This window comes from Oreochromis aureus, linkage group 3 (genome assembly GCF_013358895.1).
Source record: "Oreochromis aureus strain Israel breed Guangdong linkage group 3, ZZ_aureus, whole genome shotgun sequence".
NCBI classification, from domain to species: domain Eukaryota; kingdom Metazoa; phylum Chordata; class Actinopteri; order Cichliformes; family Cichlidae; genus Oreochromis; species Oreochromis aureus.
Window position 1 is genome coordinate 37,889,749 of NC_052944.1, and position 19,520 is coordinate 37,909,268.

Genomic DNA, 19,520 nt, shown 5'->3' on the forward strand with positions numbered 1-19,520 from the left:
TTGTCTGTGCCTTTGTAGCGCCAGTAAAACAGCTGCTCCCCTAAACATAAACAAGAAAATAGAAAAGTTTATTATAGCTGTTTAAACCATGACAGGTCTATATGTGGTAAAAGTCATGACAATACATCTTCAATGTAATGAATCAATTATGTATGTGATATAATTTGGGGGTGACTATTGGACTGGTTCTCTATAGTTATGACAGTATGACTACTTCAGAAGCCAAAAAGATTATGCCACTCACAAGACTGTATTAGTGATACTAAACAAAGTGATGGATGTGTAAAGTCATTATAACTAATGGCCTTCAGATATCATGGAGTTATCTTTTGTACAAATATCAATTCAAAGTAGTTTAATTCCAAATTTCCTGCTGTCCGTAATTTTCCACATATGTAATTTAAAGACATAAAGACATAACAGTGGGTACACCTGCGTAAAAGGGTGTGGCACATACCACTCCAAAAGTAATTACGACGTAATATATTGTAGTTAAGCTATAAAAGGACAAAAACAGTTCTTAGTTAACGCTGTCTTCTTAATAGCAAACCTTAAAACTTTTACTTTAATAAACGCCCATGTGCCTATTAACCGGGGTTAACTAGGTCAAAGAAAGGTCAAGCTAATTAAATCGGTTAGTGCAAATTAAGACTACACATTATGCCTTTGTATATGTGTTAATATATATGTATTGATGACATTTATAAACGCTACGAAGTTGCTGTTATTACCTTCAATGTCGTAAATAGCAGCTTTTCTTCGGAGAAGAAACTTCTCTTTCTTCGTGAAAAGCGCTGGATACTCGCCTTTCAGTTTATATGCAACCAAAATCTTGTACTCGTCTGGTTCCATTCTCTTGTGGTGTTTGTTATTTTCGAAAACAAATTGTAAAGTAATCTTCTAGTTAGTTCAGAGCCACTCTGTTTTTCGGTTCGTGCGCACAACGTGAGCTAATTTGCATAATTGATGAGGAAAACCCACGTGACCAGAGATTTTGGAAAAATTTGACAATGTCGGAGTCAAGTAGGCTCACGAAAGGTTGGCCAAAACTAACTTGCAAAATTTTGAAAAGCCCTGTGACTTACAAAGACGATATATATATATTTAAATGTTGTTTTAAATTTTATTTATTTACAAAGAAAAACTCTGCCAATGTGCATTATTGATGGGGCACACATTTTGGCAGCCGAGGCCACACAGCCTGATAAATTTTGTATCCCTCCATAACTTTTGCTGTGAAGGAGAAATCCTCTCCAAAGTTACTGTACTTATTGGTTATACTGTGACTTATTTTGCAAATATACCCTTTGTGATAGCAAAGCCAATATGGATTAAAGATAGGGGGGCACACATTTTGGCAGCCGAGGCCACACAGCCTGATAAATTTTGTACCCTCCATAACTTTTGCTGTGAAGGAGAAATCGTCTCCAAAGTTACTGTACTTATTGGTTATACTGTGACTTATTTTGCAAATATACCCTTTGTGATAGCAAAGCCAATATGGATTAAAGATAGGGGGCACACATTTTGGCAGCCGAGGCCACACAGCCTGATAAATTTTGTACCCCTCCATAACTTTTGCTGTGAAGAAGAAATCCTCTCCAAAGTTACTGTACTTATTGGTTATACTGTGACTTATTTTGCAAATATACCCTTTGTGATAGCAAAGCCAATATGGATTAAAGATAGGGGGGGCACACATTTTGGCAGCCGAGGCCACACAGCCTGATAAATTTTGTATCCCTCCATAACTTTTGCTGTGAAGGAGAAATCCTCTCCAAAGTTACTGTACTTATTGGTTATACTGTGACTTATTTTGCAAATATACCCTTTGTGATAGCAAAGCCAATATGGATTAAAGATAGGGGGCACACATTTTGGCAGCCGAGGCCACACAGCCTGATAAATTTTGTACCCCTCCATAACTTTTGCTGTGAAGAAGAAATCCTCTCCAAAGTTACTGTACTTATTGGTTATACTGTGACTTATTTTGCAAATATACCCTTTGTGATAGCTTCGCTACAAAATGTAAACCGAGTGTAAATTCACCGGAGAGCGACGTGTTTCCATGATCGCGTCTGGTTTTACAGTATTATAGTATCAAAGTATTTTTCTAGACAAAGTATTCCCAGCAGGTTATTTCAGTGTACAGTTTAATGTAAATTGTCTTCCACACGGCACATTACAATGTCACGAAACTAATATTAAATTAATCGAGCCTGCCGTTTTCCAGCTTTTACTCTTTATTGCGTCGACTGCAGATCAGTGACAAGTAGCGTACAGAACGGAGCTGGGCAAGTGGCTCCTCCTACTTTGCGCGCTCTCGTGGATGGGGAAACAATTTTTGACGGGGGTAACTACTTTGGCACAACACCGGCTTTGTTACCCTCTAGTCTCCGTGTACTTCAGATACATGTATTTATGCTGTTTTTATGCGTAATAAAAGGAATAAAACACTAATCTTGGCACGTCGCCTCCAGCAGGAAGTGATCCGCTCAGCAGGCACTGCTCTCGTTAGCTACCAGGTTCATTTGACGGGGAAAGAAAAATGAGCCAGAAACAGCAGAAAACGACATCCGTCCCCACAGTCTGTGCGGTCAGGGAGATAGCGACCTTAGAGAGTTGATACCCAGGCATATGTACACGCCGCAGTTTGGAAACAACATCTGCACTTCAGGTAACATCTTACTAGCTGTGCTTGAGCTAACTAGCTTAAACCTTTGGGAAATATCCAGAAAATGTGGAGGTGTTCAGGCGTCCCCATGATTATTGATGCCGCTCAAATACATCCCAGCTAATGAGACACTAGTTAACTGTTTCAACTGAACCAGAGGAAGGACTAGAACAATGTTTAGCTTAGCACGGCTAATAAGCACGACGACATCGACAACAAAAGTCTGTTTATTTTCCACTTTTAGTCTACCTTATGGTTTTATTGAAACTAGTCTTAATTTTTCTGACCCCAGAATAAGAAAGAAGTTAGTGCAACATAAATTTAAAGCGTTTTTATTATTCAACTGCCTGCGCAAGCCGTCACTTTCAGTTCTCCACTGTCGCCATCCTGGTCTCTGAAAACTACTGTTTTTAAAGACCAGAGAGACTCGATTAACCAACTGGCCACAGCTGGGTTAACCAGTGTCTCCCCGTAGCACTGCCCCTTAACCCACTGGACCACCCCTCCCCTGCAGCTGACCCACAAACCAAACCCTGCAGCCACTGTGACATTTCCTACGATTTACCCACCCAGGCCACTCCTGTTCTCTTGAATACCAAGGACCTGAAGTGGGGGGTGTCAGTAGGATGGGGATTAAGTGTGGGTACCTGGGTCCTGCTGGAGGCCAAGGTCTATGGTGGGTAGGTGGTGGAATGTGGTTGTAAAATAGCAAGCTACCGGGGGACTTGACAGGGTAGGGTGCTGGTCCCAGGGGCCTGCTGGAGGTCAAGATGGTGGAGGGCGAATGTGTGTGCCAGGACAAGCTACTGAGGGAGTGGACCAGGTTACGATGCGAGTACCCGGGGCATGCTGGAGGTCAGGGTCAGGCTTCTGCTACCTTTCTGTCTGCTCAACTGTGACAATATGCAATTATCAAGAATTGCTGGAGGCTTTCTTTGTGTCTACATGACTCAACTATGTGATGCAGCACATAGTTGAGTCATGTAGTTTTCTTTATTTGAATTTCAGCAATCTCTCTCCAGATATTTCACTGGTGATATATTGAAGTGGTGATTATTTTTAATTATAATGATGTTATCATTGTTATTTATTCACAAAAAGATCAAAAGCTGTGGTGGAAAAAGTGGCCAGAAATGCACAGGAAGGATTGTCATTACTGAACAGGATTTTTAGCCGTCTTTTCCTGTGCTGAGTCACACATGCTGTCATGAAACCTGTGGTAGAACTCTGTCAGCATGTCAAGTTTCTTTATGACAAATGCAGAATCTTGCAGTCAAATCTGACACTGGATTAAAATAATGTTGGAAAACAGCCTGATTGCAAGTGACTTTGCACGTTAGCATCCATCCATCCATCCATTCGCTTCCGCTTATCCTTTTTCAGGGTCGCGGGGGGCGCTGGAGCCTATCCCAGCTGTCATAGGGTGAGAGGCGGGGTACACCCTGGACAGGTCGCCAGTCTGTCGCAGGGCCAACACACAGGGACAGACAACCATTTGCACTCACATTCACTCGCACATTCACATCTAGTGGCAATTTAGATTATCCAATTAACCTATCCCCACAAGTAGCATTAGCATACATTAATACATTAATCCTCAGTTTAATTTATGTTTTGATATCTGCCATCATTTATCTTTCCGGCGTTTCCATTGTTTATATTGAAGAGAAACAATGATGGAGTGACTGAGCGCTCAAAGTGCCCGTTAGTGTTGGTGTATGAGGTGAAATAGTCCCACTAACTTTTAATTTCAGTTTTTTGTGAAACACAGCTCAGCAGCATGAGGCGTTCATTTAAAGCTTTTTTATGGAAGTACATATTTTTTCAGATTACATTTGTTTCTTCAGTGATCTAGCTAGAGAGGGAGAGCTGGTGTTCTGACTCATGCTGTAGATCAGCGGTCCCCAACCTTTTTTGCCTCACGGACCGGTTTATGCCCGACAATATTTTCACGGACCGGCCTTTAAGGTGTCGCGGATGAATACAACAAAATAAAACTAGTACCGGTACCGAAAAAAAGAAGATTTATTCATAACACACGTGAATAGACCCAGGAAAACCGAGTTAACGATAAAAACGATAGCAAAACAACGCTGAAAACTGATAAAAACCCTGAAAAACACACATTTCACACCTGAGCCTCAACTCTCGCGGCCCGGTACCAAACAACTCACGGACCGGTACCGGTCCGAGGCCCGGGGGTTGGGGACCGCTGCTGTAGATGAGTGGCTCTACGAGTCCACAGCGTTGGCTTCACTCAACTATGAAGGCAACACTGTGTAAAGAAGTGCTGTCTGTTGTTCAGGGAGGTTTATAATAAAGTGTGGCTTGTGGTGGGTTGTGTTGTGGAAAGTAGTTCATGTTACATTTGCTGTGGATCAGGATGCAGCAGGTATCTTAACACTCATATCACAGCTGTGGGTCACATATGCAGTTTGTAGTTCTGTTCCTGGTGAACTCTGCATGAACTCCCAACCAATCAGCATTCAACAGTCTTCTGTGTCCAGTGGTATGCAGTGGTGATTTTGCAGGACTGCACTGGAGCACGTCTGCAGTGGGTGAACACACACCTCTGCATGAATTACTCTCAGCAGTCAGGTGCAGGTGTGGAGCGGTGCAGTCGTGTGTCAGGAGAGTGACCAACAGTGGGCTGAGAACACAGCCCTGAGGAGCTCCTGTGCTCAGCCTGATGGTGCTGGAGAGGTTGTCGATTCGGACGGACTGAGGCCTCTGACAGGAAATCTAGTATCTGCAGAGAGAGGTGCTCAGTCCCAACTTGCTGAGTTAGTCAAACAGTTTTTGGGGGATAATGGAAACCCTCTGTTGTTAGTGTCACAGCTGTCGAGGCAAGCCCTGTGGTGTTTGTGGAGAAAAGGACCCAAAATGCAGGCAAAGGCTGTGATGTGAGTGAGCGTTTATTTACAAGTGACCAAAGTGGCAGAAACTGGGAACGAGGAATGAAAAGCTACCAAAACCTTTACTGGGAGAACTAAAGACAAACCTGAAAACATGACACGAGACGCAGAACGATGAACAAAACACCATCAAACGCAGACGAACCAACAAAGAGCACCGACCGACACCCACTATAAATACACACACAAGGTAATCAGGCAATGAAGCACAGCTGACCCTAATTCCATCAAAGTAAAACAGGAAGTACACAGTTTTTACAATCACTCACTCAAGGACATGAACAAAACACCGGGAGAGCGCGCGGGCAGGTATAACAAGACACAAGAACCAAAAAACCCTAAGGACTGATACAAAATCAGAAGAAACTAGAATATAACAATAATAAACTCAAAACGCTGGGTCAGCGACCCAGGACCATAACAGTTAGGATGTTAGGTACAATGAAGATTTCTTGCCCAAGCATAAATTCTCAGATTTTGCTGCACATGTCGCTGCCAATGACTCCAGAGGACTCCCTCTCAGTTTGGGGAAATGTGGTGGATTGAGGTGAATTTGCTGAGCCGTGTTTCCCCCCCTCTATTCTAGAGTCAAATGTGAGGCCATCTGTCTGACAGCTAAAGCTTGGTTCAAACTGGCTGCTGCAGAACGACAATGACTTTGCTTTTCATAACTGACGTGTGTATCAAGAATTTTATGATAACATCAAATACAGTGCTGTTTTTGTAAAGTTCAAGATGGTGCTTAAGGATCAAAGTGTGAGAACAAATGTGTACGAGCAAAGAGTAACAGGTGAAGGGGAATATTTGATGCTGCGTCACTGTGGTTAGATGTGTGGTTGAATGAAGACTTAATCTGACACCATCGAGTAAAACGTCCAAAGGAAAAATGGTTTTAAATGTGCTGATATGGCTTTCATCCAGATGTAAAGAGAGACTGAAAAACTATTAAACGACTGATAGATGATCACCATTAATATCAGTTAAAACAGCACAACAGTGACTGAGAGCACAAAAGATCACATTAGTTAATTTTCTGTTTGTGTTCCTGTCATGTTTTAAACACAAACTATGTCTTACAGTATACAGCAGTCTAATGGTCCTGTGTGTGTGTGTGTGTGTGTGTGTGTGTGTGTGTGTGTGTGTGTGAGAGAGCGAGAGAGCGAGAGAGAGAGTCGTCTTTTATCAGTATTGATGGTGTTTAAACAGGAAATTACAATCACAATGTAACTGAAGTAGCTTTGAGTGGTTCAGTCATTCAACAGTAGATTAGTGTTAGTTTAGTGTCATTGAGCCACTGAATGAGTCCATTGAGCTTCAGCTCACAAACAGACAGCCTGACATTTATCCCGTCTGATGTACTGATCAGTTGTCTGACAGTTGTGCTGTGAATGCAGTGTTAGTGAGTGTAGAGAGTGGGAGAGACCAGGCCTCACTGTTGGGCCATCACTGATGTTATTATGACAGTCAGAACAAAATGCCCATGGCCTGAATTTAAAAAGTGGACTCCAGATGACTGATGCCCTCAGTTTGCTCCACTTTCAGTTACATTCAAGCACTCATATTATCACTGAATTAACCAGTAACATCTTCCCTTTTTTTCTTCTTCTTTTTGCTTGAATCTCTGTTCACTCACTTGAATGTGTAACACTTTCATTATGCCCAATGCTGAGATTACTCAGCAGTTGCTGTTTTTGGACCTGTGACTTTAGTTGCAGTATTTTTCTTTTCACATTTGACCTCTTTGTTTATTAACGCAGGTACGCTGGATTCTTCTGATACTCACTTAAATGTGTCCCTGGTGTCCAGCAGGCTGAAGATCGACATCTGGTAAGAAATCTTGTGCTTTCTCTCTTTTGATGAACCGCGCTTTTCTTCCTGTCAGTGAAATGTGTAATACAAAATCCAGCATTGATCATAAAGGTTGTAAAGCAGGCGACATCTTTTTGCCTATTGATTGATTGCTCTGAGATTTAAATTTAGGGGGTTACAGCCTTAAATTTTTATCAGGATATATCAACAAATTTGTGATATTATTCACAACAATATAGGAAAAAAATACTGAATAAAATGTGTCGTTAATTCAAAAAAATTAAGAACACACTTCTTTGTTTGAGCTCATTTGTTGACGCTTGGTTCACATTCACTGCCTGCTTGTTTCTCTTTACTCACACACTGTCACAGTCTGGGTGTTATCAGTCTAAAGTTTAGACTTAACATAGTTTAGAGTCTAAACTAAGCTTCAGGTTCCAGCCTGATGATTAAGAACATCATCTTAGGCTTAGAAAGCTGCAATTTTACTGCAGAATTTCAAACAGTGCAACATTTAAGAAGTTTCGTCTTCATTTCTCTGTTTCTTATTTCAAATTTTCTTTGTTTCACTTTTAACCAAAACATGCAGTTGAAACATGAAACACAGTTTGATTGGCTTGATTCTATCATTGCAGTGTAGTGAATACTGAAGGGAAAGTTATTTCCATATACTATAGACACACTATTGATGGATATGAATCCTTCACTGTTTGAACATCACATTAACATAAAATTGGTCAGATTTAGTGACATTTTGAACATTTACTAAGTGCTGTGCAGCTGAGTGAGTTCAGTGTGTTCATGCATTACCTCTTTGTTGTGTGCTGGCACATACTGTGCATCCACACACAGTTAAAATGTGGTTTTATTTGCATAAACTGCTGAGGAGCATCAGTTCATTCATGTACAAGTAAACACAAAACCCCATTTGAGTTTTTATCTGATGCTGCCTGCCTCATGAACTGATGAGGGTTTCTCAGCAGCCTGACATCAACTTCAGGACTGATTGATTGATAATACTTTATTTATCCTGAGGATCAACTGAGGATGATCCTCTTCTTAGTATCATAAAGGACGGGTACTCGAGAGGGGATGTTTGATAAGTCACAGTGAGTGAGTGACAAATGCAGGGTTGATACACGGGTTAGTGTGAACTCCTGGTTTTCCCCTGATTTCTCTCTTACAGTCTCATATATAACACTTCAGAGATGGTGTAGTTCTGCAAATAGACACATGCACTATTTATAATGCAAACCGTCTTGTACAGGAAGTGGCTACAATCTAAAAGACACTCGCTGTACCGGATTTGTTTCTCCTTCTTCTTCTTTTTTTTCAGACCTGAGACTTTTTTTGTAATTCACTTGGCTGGTGTGCTTAGTTTGGGGTGCTAGTGGCACTTTATTGTTGCAAAAATGACTGAATGATTTGGTGACTTAACGAAAATAAAAAAGTTGCCAAAACAAGCATACATGTGCATATCTAGATGGAGCTTCATGTTAATCAGCTGTTCAGTGCCACAGAAATTACATGACTCACTGTGATATGATTATGTAAATACGATGGGTTAGTGCACAGTAAAGGCAGTGATTGTGTGTTTTACTCTATTTGACTGAAATCTGGACTTTTATTTTTTTTTCCTGTTAAACCAAAAAGCTTAATATGTTCATGTAAATGTGGAGGAAAGTAGATGGAGCCCACATTGATCTCTCAGTGCGTTAAATCTGACTCAGCTGAATCTGAAAGAGTCTGCAGCCCCACAGTGGTGCTGCCTGCATCTAGTGCAAAACATGCTTATACGACCATGTAAGGTCATCCAGGACAACAGTGTAATGTGCAAACAAAGAGGAATGAAACTATAGAGATTCACTTCTCAAGTGTGTAGCACTTGTTTGCATTACATGCTCAACAAAACGTGAAACCTCAACAAACTCTTGATTGTGTTTTTCCACTTTTATCTTTGATTCAGTTTTTTTGTTTGTTTGTTTGTTTGTTTGTTTGTTTGCTCTGTGCACTCTCACTTGAACTTCTTTCACATCTACTTCAGTCTACTTTTGACTCCTACTTCAGTGACCAATAAAGAATATAACAAATACTGTGCTGCTTTTGCTGCTATATAACAAATACAGCAGTAGAAGCAGCACTGGCACTGATGAGATGAGTGCTGTTCATTTAAAAGGGTGAAGCAGGAAGTGTTATCATTAGTCAGTGACAGCATTCACGTTGCTCTGTCACCATGTACCCACATCCCTGTAATCAAAACAGTGTAAACCAGTTTAAGGTTCCAGCCTGCCTCAAAGACAGGGAGTGTGAGCCAGTGCACATGACCGGATCTTTTCAGTGTGTCTGTCTGGAGTCATTAATCAGAAAAACCCCTTTAGTCACTTGAATTTTCAGCTTTGATCTTAGAAAACTGTAAAAACCATCTTAGGTCTTGTTTACAGTTTAGGAAGCTTCAGTTTAACTGGACAGCTTCAGACAGTGAAACATTTTAACAAGTTTTGCTCTTCCTCTGTCTGTTTTTTATTTTTTTACTTTGGGGATGTCGAATATACAACTTCTAAACATCTTCAGAGGTCTTTGTTTTACTTTTAACCAAAAACTGTGGAGTTACAACATGAAACATGTTTAAACACCACATCAAGCATTAATCGAGTAGTTGAAAAGGAAAAACATTTGTCTTATGAGCAATGATAAATATTCAAAAGGGAAAAAACTGAGAATACACAGTGCGTCTCTCTCTCTGAAAAAAGTGGGAACATCTGCATGAACTGAGTCATTTAGAAATTGAAAAGCCAGATTATTTGTGATACTTTCACAACTCCTCCTCTTCTTTGTGCTCCGCAGAATATTCTGGCCCTGTCAGTCTGTGGTTTTATCTCAATATCCTGCTTTTAGGTTTGTGTGAGCCTTTTTTGCAGTCACGTAGACATTGGTGGAGTCTTTGTAAGAGAGAAACGTGTGGGGTTTTTTTTCTGTTCTTTCTGTCCGCGTTCTGCATCCATGCAGCTGGTGCTTACCTCCCCCCGTCCATTGCAACAGATTCATCAGTTCAGTATTGTCACCTCCACTTTTTTCTTCTTTTCAAGGGTTTTACTGGCTGGAGCAATTTTCTCTCAGGAAACCAACACAAACAGGGATAAATGTAACTACTGTTGCTGATTACTTACTTATTGATTATCGTACTGTTACTTAAGCTTGCTTTGAGCTCTGTGTGGTGTATTTTTTTGAAAAATGAAAAACAACAACACGTCTTAAACTGCCAAGACAAATAATGAAAGTTTGACTCACACTTCTGTTTTTACATCATGGCTGAACTACCCTTACACGTTTTTTTTTTTTTTTTTCTAAACCAAAACCAAATGAATGGTAAAATGGCCTGCATTTGTATAGCGCTTTACTCAGTCCCTAAGGACCCCAAAGCGCTTTACACTACATCCAGTCATCCACCCATTCACACACACATTCACACACTGGTGATGGCAAGCTACATTGTAGCCACAGCTGCCATGGGGCGCACTGACAGAGGCGAGGCTGCCGGACACTGGCGCCACCGGGCCCTCTGACCACCACCAGTGGGCAAACATGGGGTTAGTATCTTGCCCAAGGATATTTGGCATGCAGCCGGGAGACAGCCTGGGATCGTACCACCAACCTTCTGATTAGTGGCTGACCTGCTCTGCCACCTGAGCTACAGCCACCCACAATGACACAGTGTTGTATCTTTTATCTACCTGCACTGTGACTCACTGCAGTGTTGTCATGGCCATTTTTAATGTTACTGTTTGCAGGTAGAGAAGTTAAGAAGGAGAAATGGGAAAGTCTGTTTGTTCATGTTGTTTGTGTGAAGAAGAAAAATCAGCATTTGCAATAAAACGCTGTTGATATAAGTACAGGTTGTTGTTAGTCTTTGGTTGAGTGCAGTGTTTTCTACTTTGCTTTCTGATTTTTCACCCAAGCAGAAATAACAAGAATGAACTATGTTATTATAAATGTATAAACTTCATATTGTTAATAGAGTTTTGATTATTATATGCACTAGTTTTGGTCACAAGTGTGGGTAAAAGAACTTTAAAAAGCTGAACTTTGGGTTTTAAAGTGAGAGCAGTTTCTGAGTGTGTGGCTGTGATCTACCAGATACACAAGGCACGTTTTCCTCCTCAGCTCCCTCTTTCTCTGCATACAGCTTCAGTTTCCACTTTGAGCCACGCACCCATCTAATCTAAACATCACTCCTCCTCACTTTGTTATGATGTCTGACAGCAGACACTCAGCAGGTAGGCGGGCCATCCTTAGCTCTCTGTACAGTCTGTTAGCGCCAGTGGAGTACTGTGTGCAGTTGATGCACCTGTGCACCGTGTCTTTGTCACGTTTTTGAGGCTGACAGTGAAACTCTGTTGCTGTGTCGGGTTTCTTTGTGAATAATGCAGTAAAATCTGACTTAGGATAAAAATGATGTGGGAAAACAGTCTGACTGCAAAGCAAGGTTACAGGATAGAGCAAGGTTTGCATAGAAATGAAGGAATTTGGTACATTTTTCACGAAGCTTGATGCCTTTTGTCTTGCAACAATAATATTACACGTTTATTTCTGCATCTCTGTATACCATTGTTTAGTTTTCCTGCTGCTTGGTGGCTCAGATTGCAGTGTAACATTGATGCAGATGTTAATTTGTTCAACTTCAGGGACTCACAGTGTGTGTTAGTGTTGGTGTATAAGGAGAAATTGGTCCTTACATTTAATGAACATGTTTCTGTGTGTTACAGTTTGGCTTTCACTGAGAGCAGTGGCGTGTCTAGAAAATTTTTGTTGGGGGGGCCAGGTAGGGGCACAGATTTGGAGAAGGGTGGCAGATGTAATTGGCAGATAATGTTAAAAAAAAATTCTACCAACCGTTAACCATCATTCAATAACCCTGTAAACCTAGTAACTGAATTTGCTTTTGACTCTTATTAGAATGAGGTTTTAACCACTACGGTGCAAAGTTTTTAGATACTGCGTTAATAAAGTACAAAAGATACAATCAGTGCTTTGTCAGAGTTTACGCAGCATTGAAGGACAGCAATATTTGCATAGTATTTTTACTGACATATAGTGCACATATGTTTTGGGCAAAAACATTTTTGAATATTAAAATACGAATATTTTTAACATACAATTGGCAAATTAGCCAATGCAAAACTTTATCTGCCTATTAAAAAAAGAAGATAATCTTCTTACAAACTGGTGTTTGATTTTGAAACAGGAAAAAAGTGGGGAAACAAATGAAAAGACTAACATTTGAATGAAACCTGAAAGCAAGTAAATACTTTCTATGCTGCCTTATGGTAAACTTTGGTAATACTGATGTATAAAGAACAACACTGGCTGATGATGAAATACAGTCAGCTGGCATGGTGACACTGCCAGTATTAACCTGCAGGGCTGGACTGGGACAAAAAATCGGGCATTTTGACCAGAGATCAGCCCACCAGGTATTAAAGCCATAAAGCCTTTGAATGAAAACAAACGCTGTTGTGACAGTGATGTACACTGTCTTGTTGGTTTATGTATGATTTCTATACATTTTACGTCAGATAAAAACTTTGTTCGCAAGATTCAGATAATTATTTATTGAAAGCTAGATATTTTAAATGAGAATAAGAAAGAAAAGTATTTCTTTGTGCCCCCCTTTCCCTGTTAATGCTCTACCTGGCCCCCTGGCAAAGCTTTGCTAGACCCGCCCCTGCACAGTTACCAGCTGTCAGCTACGTAGAAAAGGATCCTGGTGTTATTGGTCTCTCAGAAACAGTTCATAACTTCCCTTCAACTCATTCATGTCACCTAAAAGGTAAACCTGTTTCTCCATCACCTGTTCAGCTCTGATGATTCAGTAAGGACATCTCCTGGTTTCATCTGCATGTTTTCCTCTCACCAGATAACCAAACCGATATCATGACCAGCAGCTTTTACAGCTGTGGCTCCAGCAAACATCAGCTGATACTAGAAATTAATATTAAATAAATTCTAACAACAGCTGATCAAGCTTAAAGGTGCTGCTGTTGTTTAGCGCGACATCCGGCGGTTTCCTCTTTCTGGCGCAAAGTGGCCGATAAACAAACACGAGAGAAAAGCCGATCAGCTGATCATTGATCAGTTTCATGATTGAAGTAGCAACAGGAGAGGGAGGGGGGAGAATGAGAGGAGAAGAGGCAGCTGTGCAGCATAAAGACGCGGAATAACTCCAGCTTTGTGTCTTTTTTCATTAGAGCTAAAGTACGGGACAAACTGCGTCTCTTCTCAGCTCAACACGAAACGCGTAATAATTTCTCTGAATGAGGGACCATTCCATTATATAAGGAGCCGTTGGCAACTCTACTAACTAACCTTATGAATAAAGTTCACTATCAGTAACATCATAGCACCCACCCAGCTGTATAGAAACTCCGTCATGCTAGCTAGTATGCAGTAGAGTTATTGTAACTGACAGTAAAAAAAAAATCAGCACAACGAAAATAAACTCCACCTAAACTTGGTTTATATCTGACCCAGATAGACTGCAGGTCATAACTTCTTACCTGAAGTTCAGTTCACCTGACACTCGGACTGGCGGCCGCCTTGAGTCTCTCCTCCTCCTGCCTCCCCTTCCCTCATCCACCTGCTGGCCTCTGTGGAAGCTCCGCCACAGCAACCACCAAACAACTGAGTTATTTTTACACATCGGCCAGCATCTGAACAATCCACCACCTCTCATTGTTCATGCCATTACAAAAAAAATAAATAAATAAGTCATCAGCCCACCGGGCAAATGCCCGGTATGCCTGATGGCCAGTCCAGCTATGTTAAACTGTTAATCTTTCGCCGAAAAACTGTTTTCTGTGGTGCTGTCTTTCGTGCTTGGCTCTCCTACCTTTGCTAACATGATGCTCATAGTGCAGAAGCCGATGCTGCATTCACTTACACTCGGATATCTGAGCTTCACTGTGAAAACATAATCGTACATTTGATATTTCATTGAATTTTATTGTTTTAGCTTCGGGGTGGCACCTGGGGTGACCAGTCTGGTTGGGGGGGTGGCCTGTGCCCCCCCAGGCCACCCCGCTGGACACGCCACAGACTGAGAGCTTTCCTGGAAAGTTTTTATTTATGCACATCTTTTCAGGATGCATTTGTTTCCTTTGTTTCAGCAAGAGAGAGAAAACTATTGTTGAAGGAACAGAGGCAAAACACTCAAATTGTGATTCTCGTTCTGTATATAAAGTGTGAGGTTTCATGTTGAGGATCTTCTAAAACAATCCACCCTTAGTTTTATCAGTTTATAAATGTTTTTCCAGCAATACAGATATTTTGACATGACACGAATGTTGGCTGCACTCATTCAGACAGGATTTCCTTCCTCTTTTTATTATTATATTTTTTATTATATTTTCCCTCACTTTTCATTTTTCCCTACTCCTGATGACTTCCCAGAGGTTTAAAAGAAAAAAAAAAGGTGCCTATGCTTTCATCACTTTTAAAAAAATACTGACGTCTGGGGAAGCCTATGGTTTTTTGTTGTTTCCTGTTTTTTTTATAAACGCCTGACACTTGGCTGGTTAACCAGTGTGGTGTGGAGTGGGAAGCTTTTGACTAATAGTTCTTTGGGAGTGACCTTATTGGTACAAAATGCATGTGTGTGTGTGTGTGTGTGTGTGTGTGTGTGTGTGTGTGTGTGTGTGTGTGTGTGTGTTTTTTAATGATTAATATCACTCAAGACCACTTGGAAAATGACAAAGTCTGGCTGCTCTGAAGCAAAATATGAAGAAACAAGGAGTTACACAAGACTTCTCTTCACACTCTATAACTAAACAGCTGTGCTCACAAATGACTCACTCGGTCACATTAAGATCAAAGCGGTGCTGATCTGCTGTTGGAGAAAATATGTTGGTTACAGTGCTCCAGTACAAACAGTAACAAAAACAGACAATACAAGAAGTAAGAAATAGCACTATATAGACATACATATAAGTCACTTACTGATAAATATCTGAATAAGAAAGAAAAGCATGTGTAGAAAGGGTGTAGCTTTTGCAGTAAACAGTGTGTTAGGTGGAGGAGTTGTACAGGGAAATGGCCACAGACAGGAATGACTTCCTGTGTCGTTCAGTGGTGCTTTTTGGTAATCTCAGTCACTCACTGAACGTGTTCCTGTGACTGACCAGTACGTCACGGAGTGGGTGGGAGGAGTTATCCAACATTGTCTTTATCTTGGACAACATTCGCCTCTCCAACACCACCTTAAGAGAGTCCATCAGCAACCCTCTACTCCCCCAGCATGCAACAGCATAGAGGATCGCACTGGCCACAACAGACTCATAGAAAATCCTGAGCATTGTCCGACAGATATTGAAGGACCTCAGCTGCCTCAAAACATAGAGACGACTCTGGCCATCCTGTAAAGTGCTGTAGTGTTTTTAGACCAGTCCAGTTTGTCAGTGCATACTCCGAGGTATTTATAGTCCTCCACAATGTCCACATTGACCCCCTGGATTGAAACAGGGGTCAAGTGTTTCCTGGTCTTCCTAAAGTTCACAATCAATTCCTTGGTCTTTGCCACGTTGAGCTGCAGATGATTCTGCTCACACCACCTGACAAAGAAGTCGACCACAGCCCGGTACTCTGTCTCATCATCCCTGCTGATACATCCAACCACCGCGGAGTCATCAGAAAACTTCTGAAGATGGCAGGACTCTGTGCAGTGGCTGAAGGGTGAAGAGGAAGGGGGAGAGGACGGCCCCTTGTGGTGCCCCTGTGTTGCTGCTTACCTTGTCAGACACACACTGTGAAGGATGCACATATTGTGGTCTTCCTGTCAGCTAATCAAAAATCCAGGACACCAGAGAAGCATCCACCTTCTAACTTATCACCCAGGAGGGTCGGCTTGATGGTGTTGAATGCACTGGAAAAGTCAAAAAACATGACCCTCACAGTGTTCGCTGGCTGGTCCAGATGGGTGTAGACACGATTGAGCAGGTAGATGATGGCATCCTCCGAGGGATGGCTGGCAAATTGAAGGGGATCCTGATGTGGTCTGACTATGGGTTGGAGCTATTCCAGGATGAGTCTTTCCAGGGTCTTCATGATGTGGGATGTCAGTGCCACAGGCCTGTAAGCCTGGGGGCCACTGGGATGTGGCGTCTTTGGTACAGGGACGAGGCATGATGTCTTCCACAGCACTGGGACTCTGCAGACTCAGACTCAGCATGAACAGTTTATGGAAAACTCCACAAAGCTGGGGGGACACAGGACTTGAGGACGCGGGGGCTCACCCCGCCTGGTCCAGTAGACTTGCCTGAGTGGAGTCTCCTCATTTGCCTCTGAACCTGGTCATCGGTGAAAGTGATGGGTGGGGGAGGGGTGTCAGGATTCTCACTGGAGGCAACTGCGCCATGTGAAGAGAGAGGCAGGCACAGTGGTGTGCCTCTGGGTTCCAGGCTGACTGCAGGTGAGGTTGTAGGATGTGTGAGCTGCCCCTGCATTCCCAAATCTGTTTTTACATGTTTCATTCTTGTAGTTTCACAGCATCAGGTCCTGATTGTTGTTCCTCAGTTGAGTTTTCCATCAAACACTTCAGATTCACACGTGTTTGTTTGTGTGTTGCAGGAGTTTCTCTCTGAAGCCTGACTTCCTCCTTGTGCTTCTGTGGCTTATGCGGCCATAAATTCGTCACCATGGCGACCAGCTGGATTATTGAAAGTCCCCCGTCTGACTTTCTGAGGTCAGCCGTCACTGTTAGTGTTTATCTCATATTATGTCCCATCTAAAATCCTGTGTAAATATGAATGAATGGTGATTAAATTAAACAAATAAAAATGGCTTTTTTCTTTTTTCCAGTGTTCACTGTGGCTCTGCTCTGCAGCTGGTCTCCTTTTCCACTTTGCAGTCACTTGATGTTGAAGAGGTGAGTGTGTTAGAGGAAATGTTAATGTCAGGTTTAATTTGTATCCACTCAGAGGTCATTTGTACCTCCTGCTGCTGCTGCTGCTGTGGTTGTAATAATGTAAACCCTGATTGGTTGGATAGTTTGAGTGACAGCTTTACTGAGGCAAAGCAGAACAGCTGCTGATCCTGAGCTACTCTTACAAATGGAAGTTCAGTGAAGATCATATCCTCTATTGGACCTGACTGAACAGCCAGAGCCTGATATTCTCTACAGTCATGGCCAGAAGAAGCTCCAGTGTCAGAAATGAATCACAAAGCTCAAGTTTATCTATATTTACATGGTAATAAAAAGTCTGTAAAGTGGTTATCAGTGTTGGGGTCCTTAATGCTGACTGAAAATAGTTTCTGACCTCTTAATGAAAAGTGCCTTTAAAACTTTTTTTTTTTTAAATAAACAGAAAATATGCTTTTAAAAATATGACACGGAGGGTTTTATGGAAATAAAGTAGGTGTATTATTTAGCTGTATCTGAAAATCCTTATCAGGTGATTAATTGAATTCACCCTGTTTTGTGAACGTGTAGATTTTCACCCTTTTTTTTTTATTTAAAGCCAATAAATGTCTCGCCTTTTAATTTGACTTTGTCTCTGTGTCCTGCATTTGGTTGCGCTGTCAAGAAAGTGTTGGTCATTTTACAACATGAGCATTATTTTGTCTTTCCTGAAGGAATATTCAGGAAATGAGGATTAAAACGAGCGTGTCTGTTCATTTCCTTTTGATTCATGAACAGCCTGGATCAGGTCCAGTGTGTAACAGCTTCAGTGTTTCCTGAACCGTTTGCCTCCAATAACCTTTGTCTTTGCTGGGCTACACTGGGAAACTCTCCACACTGACATTCAAAGGGAAAAAGAATCATTCTTGTGTGTGTTGCCTAATTTCTACAGTTTAGACAATTTAATCAGTTTGTCAGCAAATAAAACCTCTTACATCCATCAGAGATGCTGGCTGTAACCTCATGTTTGAGATCGTTTCTCCTCCTGATTAATAGCTGTTAAATTACTGCCTGTTTGTATCTTGAGTGAGGACCTCTCCCTGTCTAACAGCAACACATCACTGGCCAAGGAGGCTCAAACTCTACTTCCTCGGAAATTGACGACAGTATAAGTCCCACCTGCCGTCATGCGTTCCTTCTACTGCGCATTTTTGTTTATATATGAATGAGATTTACAGCTTTAGCAAGGACAAGCTTACCAAGAAAACATACTGAAAATGGCAAACTTCACATGTGCCTGTCCATGTTTGATTCTTTAAAATGTTTTCTCATTAAGTCTAAATGTTTCAGAACAGATTCCACATGTGCAGAGGCTCGTGGAAGATAATCTGAGGGACTTCCTCTTTCGTTAAGTTGAGCACAGCCACAGATCCGCTGGCTTTTTCTTTTCTGCGAGCTCTTTTTTTTATGCCCTCTGTACATGTAAGGACAATCTCTATTAGCATACTGAGGGACTTCCTCCTTCATCCAAGTCTAACCACAGAGCCGCTGCTACCTCTCACTATGACTGAGCTGTGGCTTTTCCATTCCTGTGTCTAATGTTTTTTTTTTAAAACTCTGTCAGTCCATCACCACCTCATCCTACAACCTATAATGTGAAATTAAAGCTAATAAGACGTTTATAAATTGGTTATTTCCTCTTGGCTTAACCAGGCTTCAAACTTTACCACTACCAACTGGACAGCTGTCAATAAATCAATAAAATACAAAAGTGTGTGTGTTTGTTTTTCTTCTTTACAGTTTAAGTTACTGGTTTGGCAACATATTGTAAAAAAAACAAAGTTGCAATTTATACTTTAAGTACATACCGGTGATACAACCATAAACAGAAGATGTGGACAGTATTTTTTCCAACAGGACACCATAAACTGTGTGCCGATATGTTTCCCTTCTTCTTGCTCACTTGCTTTGCTTGACTGAGCGGACTTCCTGTTCAATAAAGTTTTTTCCAAAATAAAGCCGTTTCTAAAGCGCATTACTTGGAGCAACCACATAGGGCGCTGTAAACACAATAAGTAACAACTGACTGAGAATGATATTTTAGTGATACAACATTTTACAACTTTTAGTGATAACAGAACATGAAGTTAGACACGATAGGAAGACATGGAGACACTAATGAGCGTCTCCAAGTAAAACAACCAGTTTCTTTATTTAAAAAATTATGTTTATT

At 41.3% G+C, this 19,520-nt stretch overlaps 1 long non-coding RNA gene across 1 annotated transcript; it reads left to right on the top strand.

Moving 5' to 3' along the window:
- Positions 1-2,017: 2,017 nt before the first annotated feature.
- Positions 2,018-17,934, top strand: LOC116329857. The gene is made up of 4 exons (XR_004200203.2): positions 2,018-2,677; positions 7,347-7,416; positions 17,017-17,131; positions 17,248-17,934. It is a non-coding gene; the product is annotated as an uncharacterized LOC116329857 (long non-coding RNA).
- Positions 17,935-19,520: the final 1,586 nt, after the last annotated feature.